Here is an 8,497-nt window from a genome sequence, read left to right as displayed (position 1 = left end):
TCCAACAGCTGTCTAAACCGGATGAAGTGTCCTTATAAAAGCCCTGAGCGGAAACGTCCCAACAGTCATAACTAAAATCCCAAACAGGGAGAATTCACAACACTGTGCTTTAATCGCTGTGCTGTAATAAATTAAAATATAGAAGGCAAACCCTTTCTGTGGCTCGCATTGTTTTCAGCTGGAACACAACTCTTACCTCGGCCATGCAGAGGTTGCATTGGTCCACAATATTCTAACAGAAGGAGGCAGCTGACCTTGTCCAGAGTGCTGCTGCAACAACGCAAGGTGAACCTTCTCTATGCAATCCTGACTTCTGGCTCTTTTTAAGGTATTTCTTTAAAAAAAAGTGTAAACACGCAATTTATATCATCTTCCCCTCCTACAGTAAAAAAGCACACTGCAAAAGACCCAGTATGCAAAATAACTCATAAAAGACACAAAGCCAATGAAATAGAAAATAAATAAACTGGAAGTTTTACGGATGAAACTCCAGACTCGCTGCAGTGAGAGCATCTTCATGGGGACGATTCTGTCTCCTTAAGCAGGGCAAGGTATGGGCTTTTTAAGCTGTGATTGTTAAGTGTTTAAATGTTCAACAGTTTTTTTCTGTGAATGATTTTTTTTCACCTTAAGGTGCCTAATAGTTCTGACCTTTACCACCTTCTAGTGGACAGAAGAAATCATTGCAATTCAGAATTCCTAAATTTGTACTTTTCCTCTATTAAACATTAAAACATTTTAAAGATAATTCAAGACTGAAAATATGCAACCTCTAAATGTAATAAAATAATTCAAATAAATACAATTGAGGCTTTTTTGTTTAAAAAAATATTTATTTAAATATGTGGCTCCTGATTGGCTGCTCAGTGCTGTTACATATGAAGGTATGTTTATAACAGACTGTTGCTAAGTGACAGAAAGTGACAGTGGCTTTTTCTGTACTCTTGATTTCTTCAGAAAAAAAAGAACTTTTCACCCCAAAAGCCTTTTTAAAGGCTAACTACTTTTACAATTTTAGTGCTGTTATTAAGTATTTTTAGTTTTTAGACTTGATAACTAAATTAGTTTGTAGTTTCTGGTTGAGCAATTAGCTTAGCATCATTTAGCTTAGCAACATTTATTACCAGTACAGCTTTCTTTTCAGGAGACGGAGAGAGAGAATTTTTTAAGAGAAGGATGGGCCGGCCTCGGAAGAAGCCCAAGGAGCCAACAGTCACCAGGAGGCCACCGCGTAAGATCCTCCCAAGGGTAGCAGGTCACACTGGTAAGACATTAAGAAATAACACTGTGTTTTTAGTATTCTACTAATTTCTCCGAGGTTTGTTGTGAGTTTTTGATCACTCAAGATCAATTTAAAGATTAAAAAAAGAAAAACCCCAGAGGTGTAGCCCACTGTAAATCCAGTATAAACATATATTAAATTTTAAGGTATCAAAGTCAGTAAAATAAATAAAAAAATGTCAATGTTAAAAAAAAAGTTAAAAATCTCAGTATATTTATGACACTGTACTACTCAGGTATACCGTGGGCATGTGTGAGGGTCACCAACTCCCCTCCAGCTCTGCCGTGGAGCAGGCCCTGTATGCAGCAGGTGCAGGTTGCTCCACAGGCACCCAATCAGGAAGTCAATCAGGAGATCAGACTTCCTGAGGATGCTGTAATGGAGCTGAGCTGCATTCCTGGCATCCAGGACCTGGCTGTGGAGATGGGCTTCCTGCCTCCATGCAGCAGGCAACAGGATGGTCTTGCCACACCTCTGCCCAGTGTGGTTCCAGTCACCTCCGTCACCAGCGCTCATCAGCCCTCCACCAGCACATCTGAGAGCGAAGAGGAGCGCTGGATTCTTCGGGTGCGCCACCATCTTCAGGAGCCCTACTACAGAGAGGTGGCGCGAAGAGCTGCACTTCAGAACCAGATGGAGGAAGAAATGATGAACAGCGACCCGGCAGCAGACAGTCCACAGGAATCCCAGGAGATTGGTCTTCCCGAAGACGTTGTCGAGGAGTTGAACTCCATTCCTGGCATCTGGGACCTGGCTACGGAGATGTGCTTCCTCCTTCCACCTTACTAGTACCACTATTAGTAACACTAGCAACACCAATAGTGATCACTAGTACAGGTAAGTATTAAGGTAAGTATTTAGTAACGGGCGACACGGTGACATTGTGGTTAGCACCTTGTCTCGCAGCGAGGAAATTTCCTTCTGTGTGGAGATTTGCATGTATCTCCCCGTGCCAGTGTGGGTTTTCTCCGGGTTCTCCGGTTTCCCCCACAAAACAACTAGGCCAATTGGAGATGAATTGGACACGAATTGGAATTAATTTAACCTGTAAATTGCTTGTATATGAGGCGCCCCCTCGGTCATTTATCAATAAAACCTCGCACATACACTACCTTTCCTCACACATCTACATGCAAACCTCGCACATACGCCATATATTCCTGACGCATCGACATACAAACCTCGCACATACACCATATATTCCTCACGCATCTACATAAAAACCTCACACATACGGCATATATTCCTGACGCATCAACATGCAAACCTCGCATATATGCCATATATTCCTCATGCATCTTCATGCACACTTCGCACATACAAACCTCACTTTTCTTCAAATATGGTCTAGGCGGTGCCTCATACTTGTACATAGTTTCTTTAACAATTAACAGTATAAGAAAAAAAAAAGCCCAAAAAAAAGGCTCCGGTGGTGGCACACCTGACCTTCATGATCAGGGCGGGGTTCAACTCCCTGTGGAGTCTGTTTTCAGAGTGGCTGTTTGCTTGTGTTTAATACGCAATTTAAAAAACACTTCCTGTTTACATGCATTACATGAGGCTACTCCCTAATCCAGCATGATTTACCTTCGAAGATGATTCATACTGTTTCTTGTATCTGTGTAATTCTTTTAAAGTGACCCACTCCACCAACCCACACACCACTCAGCGTCCACTGTTCCATGGTAGAAACTGTAATCAGCACCAAGTATCACATCTTAGATGACCTCACCTGGACCACCAACACCACCTCCATCGGCAAAAAAGTCTGCATTTTTTGAAGCCAACCTGCCTCCACACATCTTCACCGTGTTCTACAGGGGCACCATAGAGAGCCTTCTGGCCAACTGTATCTCCGCGTGGCTGCCAAAGAACCTCTCTCCCTGTGCTACAGGTCTTCTTCTACAAGAGCTGCATCAGTAAAACGTCTAGTTTATTTATTTTCTTATTCCATTATATCTATTTGTTTTCTGCATTAATGTAACCGGAGCCTCATCATGTCATATCTCTATATGCTGTACAGTATATAGCGGACATGACAGTAAGGTTTACTTTGACTTCGACTTGAGAACAAGACGAGTTGGTGCTGTGGAACATTCACCACTGTGGAACTGGCATCGCTGAATGACGCTTGATCAGCCCGTCGACTGGCACATCCAGCTGGATGTTTCCAAAGTGCTGCATGAAACTCAGATAAAAAGGCTGATGGCCAGAACCAGTGGGAAGTGCAATTTAGCGCAGGAGGGACAGGTCAGCAGCACAAGTGAAGCTTGTGGGGTCAACATGGTCAGACAGAAACAAGAATGTCAAAGCAAGGCCTGGAGGGGAAATGTATCCAGACTAAAGGCCCTCAAATCGGGAAGAACCCAAAGGTCACAATGAAAAGCCTGATTCCTCCTTCACAATATAAGAGTTCAGCCAGAGCAATGAGGTGTCCAATCCAGATGATCAGCCTGAAGAAGTGGAGCTGGACCTGGACCAGGTACGCGCTACAGAGATGATCGGTCACTGTGATCAACAGGAAAGGCTTGCCACAGGTGGCTGTGGCAAGACAACAGTGGTGAGTGAGGTGTTCCGTGTTCCAAATACAGGAGCGTAAGGAAGTACTTGATGTATGCCGTGATATCCAAAACCTGCAGCCCAATTCCTTGAGCAAGTCTCAGGTCGATGTAATTCACAAATAAACCATAGTGAACTTACGAATATCTGTTGAATATCCAACCTAAAAACCAACTAAATACAAACCCCTTCAGTGGCTCGAATACTTTTAAACTTGAACACACCTCTTAACTCGGCAATGCAGAGACAATAGGCTGCGTTCCACCATCTTCTAAAATTGGCTGACTTTGTCCAGGATGCTCCTGCATCACAAGATGAACCTTCTTGAACCTTCTGCCTGATTTTTAATGCACTTTCCTCCAATCTTCCCCATGCGCCCTTACCAGAGGGCAGGACCTGGGGCGCAATCGCACGGGCAGAACTGTCCGCTGAGAACCTATGGTCCATTGGAGCCACACGTCACCGCGGAGCAGGCTGGCTGGAGAGGAGTCAGGCCAAAAGGGGTCGTACTGGGAGAGCGAGGATTGTCTGTGGAGCAGGAAAAGGCAACGAGTGTTGGGAGCGCAGGGGTCAAAGAGCATCGGTGTCAAACATGAACAGGTACGAAATAGTGAACAAACGGCAGAATTCTTGGTGTAGGTCAGAGCCAGTTTTTGTCCTTCGGCTGAGGAAAGTTGTCGGCTTTCCCCATTAACTCCAAAAAATGCGCTGCACACTCGTTGGAACACTTTGCTTAAACTTAACCAGCGGACTCGAGAGTCGTAAAGCAAGTTCTGGTGATCCGCATCGGTTTCATCCAGAAACTTAATAAACGGTTGATTCTGAAGTCCCCTTGAAGTCAACAAAACTGGATTAACAACATGATTAAGATGCAATGCGGATTTACACAGAGACTCCTGATAAATGATGCAGTGAAGGAAAATCACATCCTGTTCAGTGTTTTCCTCGTTAACTTTTTCCTGGATACTTTTAAGCAGCCCAACGTGTTTTCCAGTTGAATTCGGCGATCCATCTGTGGTGATGTTGGCAAGGTAGCTTCATTCTTTTAATGACAGCAGACAACCGGTCATACAAGTATGTCCTTTCAGGGACTCCATGGCCATAAAGTCCTCTGTTATCTCAAAATTGTCGTTACTGCCTCTGATTAAAACAAGGAGCTGAGCAGTGTCTTTTATATGCCTCTATCATGCATTCTTTCAAATGGTAGTTTGAATGGCAGCAAAAAATCTGCCTTGGTACATGACTTTTGAATCGCAATTTGTTGTTTAATAAAATTTAAACAGGTTCGGCAGGCCATATATGGCCCGCGAGTCGTAGTTTGCCCACGCCTGGGATAGGTGATGTGAGGCAGCTGCCCAGAATAGAAACAGGCAACATGCTGGATGAGCTGTTCCAGAGTTGCACCTAATACACTGGGCTATAGAGATGAGAACCAACCACCCTGCAAGTATGAACTTACTGTAAAAAAAAAAAAAGGACTGTAAGTATCTCACTTATTTTTGTCAGTGAATATTTAATGTGTATCCATGTCACACTATAGAACAGGGGGGTCCAAACTTTTGCAATGAGGGCCACATATAGATAAATATAAGGATGGATGGGGCGACCCACTAGAGGTGATTGATAATGGCTCACAGTCAGAGACTGAAATTGAAGGATTGTATTTTTAAGGGAGAAAAGAAATCCAAAGCAACATGACCCTGTGTGACAAAGTGATTGCCCCCTAAATCTGTTCAAACTCATTCAAAATAGTTGTATGGCTATTTACTTGCATAAATGTTTCCAAAATGTATATCTTGATCTCTCTCCATCATTTACAGCGTACTATTCTCAGTCACGAAGTGCAAATAAAGAGGAGCAAATGAACGCCAGTGACACTTTTAATTATTTATGGTCAATTTATGGCGCTAAAATATGGAAAGTATTTTTCTGTTTCAGTAAACTGTTTTTGTTGTACAGTGCCATGTTTGTTACAGTTTTGAAAGGCCTGTGTAGAAAGTATTTTTATTTTAGTGCAATAATTATTTATGCTGAGAAAGGATGATCATTTGAGAGGATTATGATCTTGATTGACATTCTTTTGCAAACCTTACAGAATGAGAATTTACAGAAAGGACAGATTATAATTCCCCCTGGTGCTACTGTGCAGCCCCGTTTTCTCGACTCGTGTTGGATTTCTGATTTTTCCACAGAAGCTGCTGTTTTGTGTCTGCTGCTCCAGGAACGGCGATCTAGTTAAGGGGCCGGATATCCAGACTACGCCGCTGGAGAAAGGCAGGTCTGTAATGTCTGAACTGAAGGAGCAGAACAGGGATAATGCAGCAAAGTGAGATGACAACCCATCAAAGAACCCTGAAGAACGCCTATGCAACGGGGAAGATTTTTCATCAAGGATTTATTTTTTTTAACAAAAGTAAAGCACAGCAGAAGGGACGTCCACCCAGACTGGAGAGATGGCCTGTGAAGTCCTCGATTTGAGGTTTGCAGTGCCACGTGGTTTGTTGTCTTCTTCATGTGTGTTCCCCAGAAGAACATAGAGTGCTAACGTTCCTGTTTTCTAAAATGTTTGAGTTTCAAAGACAAAGGGTTCTCTGTCAGCTCCGTCTTGGCTTCTGATGATTCATGCCACTCGCAAAGACATCCCGTGCATATTCCTGGTAAAGTCCCTGGCAGAAGACCTTGTAGGAGTTTCTGGTTAGAATGCAATCAAATTCCTAAAAGGAAGCAGAGCAAAATATCCAGATGTCTGTTCTGACTCCGTTTCTTTGTAAGTCACTAAGAAAGACCCTAGTCTGTCCTGTGAGAAATGGGCTTCAAGGTCCTTGTTCTCACCAGAGTTAAAGACATAGAAAGCAGCAAGGAACTCTTGGATGTTTCTTCCTCGAAGATCTCGGTGCATTTGTTACAGGTCCCAGAGGCCAGGACTGTTCCACGTTTAAAAGTGTGTGGGTGGAATGACCTGCTGGTGCTTCTGTTTTCACAGAAAAAAAACCAAGAGACAAAAGACATCAGTGCTGCTCACTCGCTCAGGCATTCCTCTATTTAAGAAAACTTTGTGAGAGTCGCCACTTACGCTTCCTACTGGTTGCTTCCCCTGGTGGCAAAACATGGCTCTACACCCGCTTTGCTAATACAGACACAATGCATTTAAACCATAATTAAAACGCACACCCAAACATTACACCTCACTAACTGACCACAGTATGTGAGAACTGTGTGTCAGACACGGTTGTCTGCAGTACGGGGGCCCCGCAGGGAACGGTTCTGGCGCCGTTCCTCTTCACAATCTATACTTCAGACTTCTCACACAACTCCACCAACTGCTTCCTGCTGAAGTTCTCTGATGACTCTGCAATAGTCGGCCTCATCACTGATGGGGACGACAGGGAGTACATGGAACTGACAAGGGACTTTGTGGACTGGTGTCAGCAGAACTACCTCAACACTGGAAAAACCAAAGAGCTGGTAGTAGACTTCCGCAGGCACAAACATCCTCCACTGCAACCACTGGACATCCAGGGTATGGCCATTGAGGCTGTGAAGAGCTACAAGTACCTTGGTGTTCACCTGAACAATAAACTGGACTGGACTCATAACACTAATGCACTTTAGGGCAGAGTAGGCTGTACCTGCTGCGGAGGCTCAGGTCTTTTGGAGTACAGGGGCCACTCCTAAAGACCTTTTATGACTCTTTTACGGTGTGGTCTGCTGGGGCAACAGCATCTCTTCTGGGGACAGGAAGAGGCTGAACAGGCTGATCCGGAAGGTCAGCTCTGTTCTAGGATGCCCTCTGAACCCAGTGGAGGTGGTGAGTGACAGGAGAATGGTGGCTAAGCTGTCATCCCTGTCGGACAACATCTCCCACCCCATGCAGGAAACTCTGACAGCACTGAGCAGCTCCTTCAGTGGCAGGCTACTGCACCCACGATGTGGGAAGGAGAGGTTCAGAAGGTCTTTTCTTCCAACCGCAGTCAGACTCTATAACAAAGACCTCACAGCTGACCACACAAACACAGACAAACACACACACGTTTGGCACATTCTGTTAAATTGTAAATTTGTACATATATACAGATCTATATTTATATTATTTTTTGTGTTGCTATTACCTTCTGCTTTTATCCACTTTCTGCCATGACAAGTGCAATTTCCCACTTGTGGGACTAATAAAGGTTTATCTTATCTTATCTTAATTTGTATGTGCGACACACATATTTAATGCGGGAGATCCTCTTCACGATCTTTTTTGAGGAAGTTCAGCAGAAGTTGATGAAGACTGTACCTTTTATCTTGTACCTATTGGTCTTCACAGTTCTCATGAGTTTATCTTGTCCCGGTACGGGTTTAAAGATGTCCTTACTCTTGATGGCGATGTGTTGTTTTCGTCTGTGTGCTTTTTCAGCCTTCCATACCTCATGCTCTTCATTCTCCCCTTCGCTCTCTCCCTCTGTGATGTGGAGCTCAGTGTTCAACCTTTCTCTCCATACTGGATTTATGAGAATCTACGATTTTCTCAGGGACACTGTAATCTGCTATAAAAAAAAAAACCACATACATATATGTTTTGTGATTAACATTTAAAGTTGAGAATGTAGAAATAAATAAATAAAGTCACACATTTAAATATGCAAAGAACAACATGATACTCCAAGAAGC

The 8,497-nt window shown here is 43.6% G+C and overlaps 1 long non-coding RNA gene across 1 annotated transcript; it reads right to left on the bottom strand.

The window, feature by feature from the left end:
* Positions 1-6,217: 6,217 nt before the first annotated feature.
* LOC114797874 (uncharacterized) lies at positions 6,218-8,497 on the bottom strand. The gene is made up of 4 exons (XR_003751004.1): positions 8,124-8,497; positions 6,915-6,968; positions 6,674-6,812; positions 6,218-6,555 (listed from the first exon to the last, which is right to left on the bottom strand). It is a non-coding gene; the product is annotated as an uncharacterized LOC114797874 (long non-coding RNA).

Source organism: Denticeps clupeoides, chromosome 10, assembly GCF_900700375.1.
Source record: "Denticeps clupeoides chromosome 10, fDenClu1.1, whole genome shotgun sequence".
NCBI classification, from domain to species: domain Eukaryota; kingdom Metazoa; phylum Chordata; class Actinopteri; order Clupeiformes; family Denticipitidae; genus Denticeps; species Denticeps clupeoides.
The sequence above is the reverse complement of the archived record's forward strand: the minus strand, read 5'-3'. Positions and strand labels throughout refer to the sequence as shown.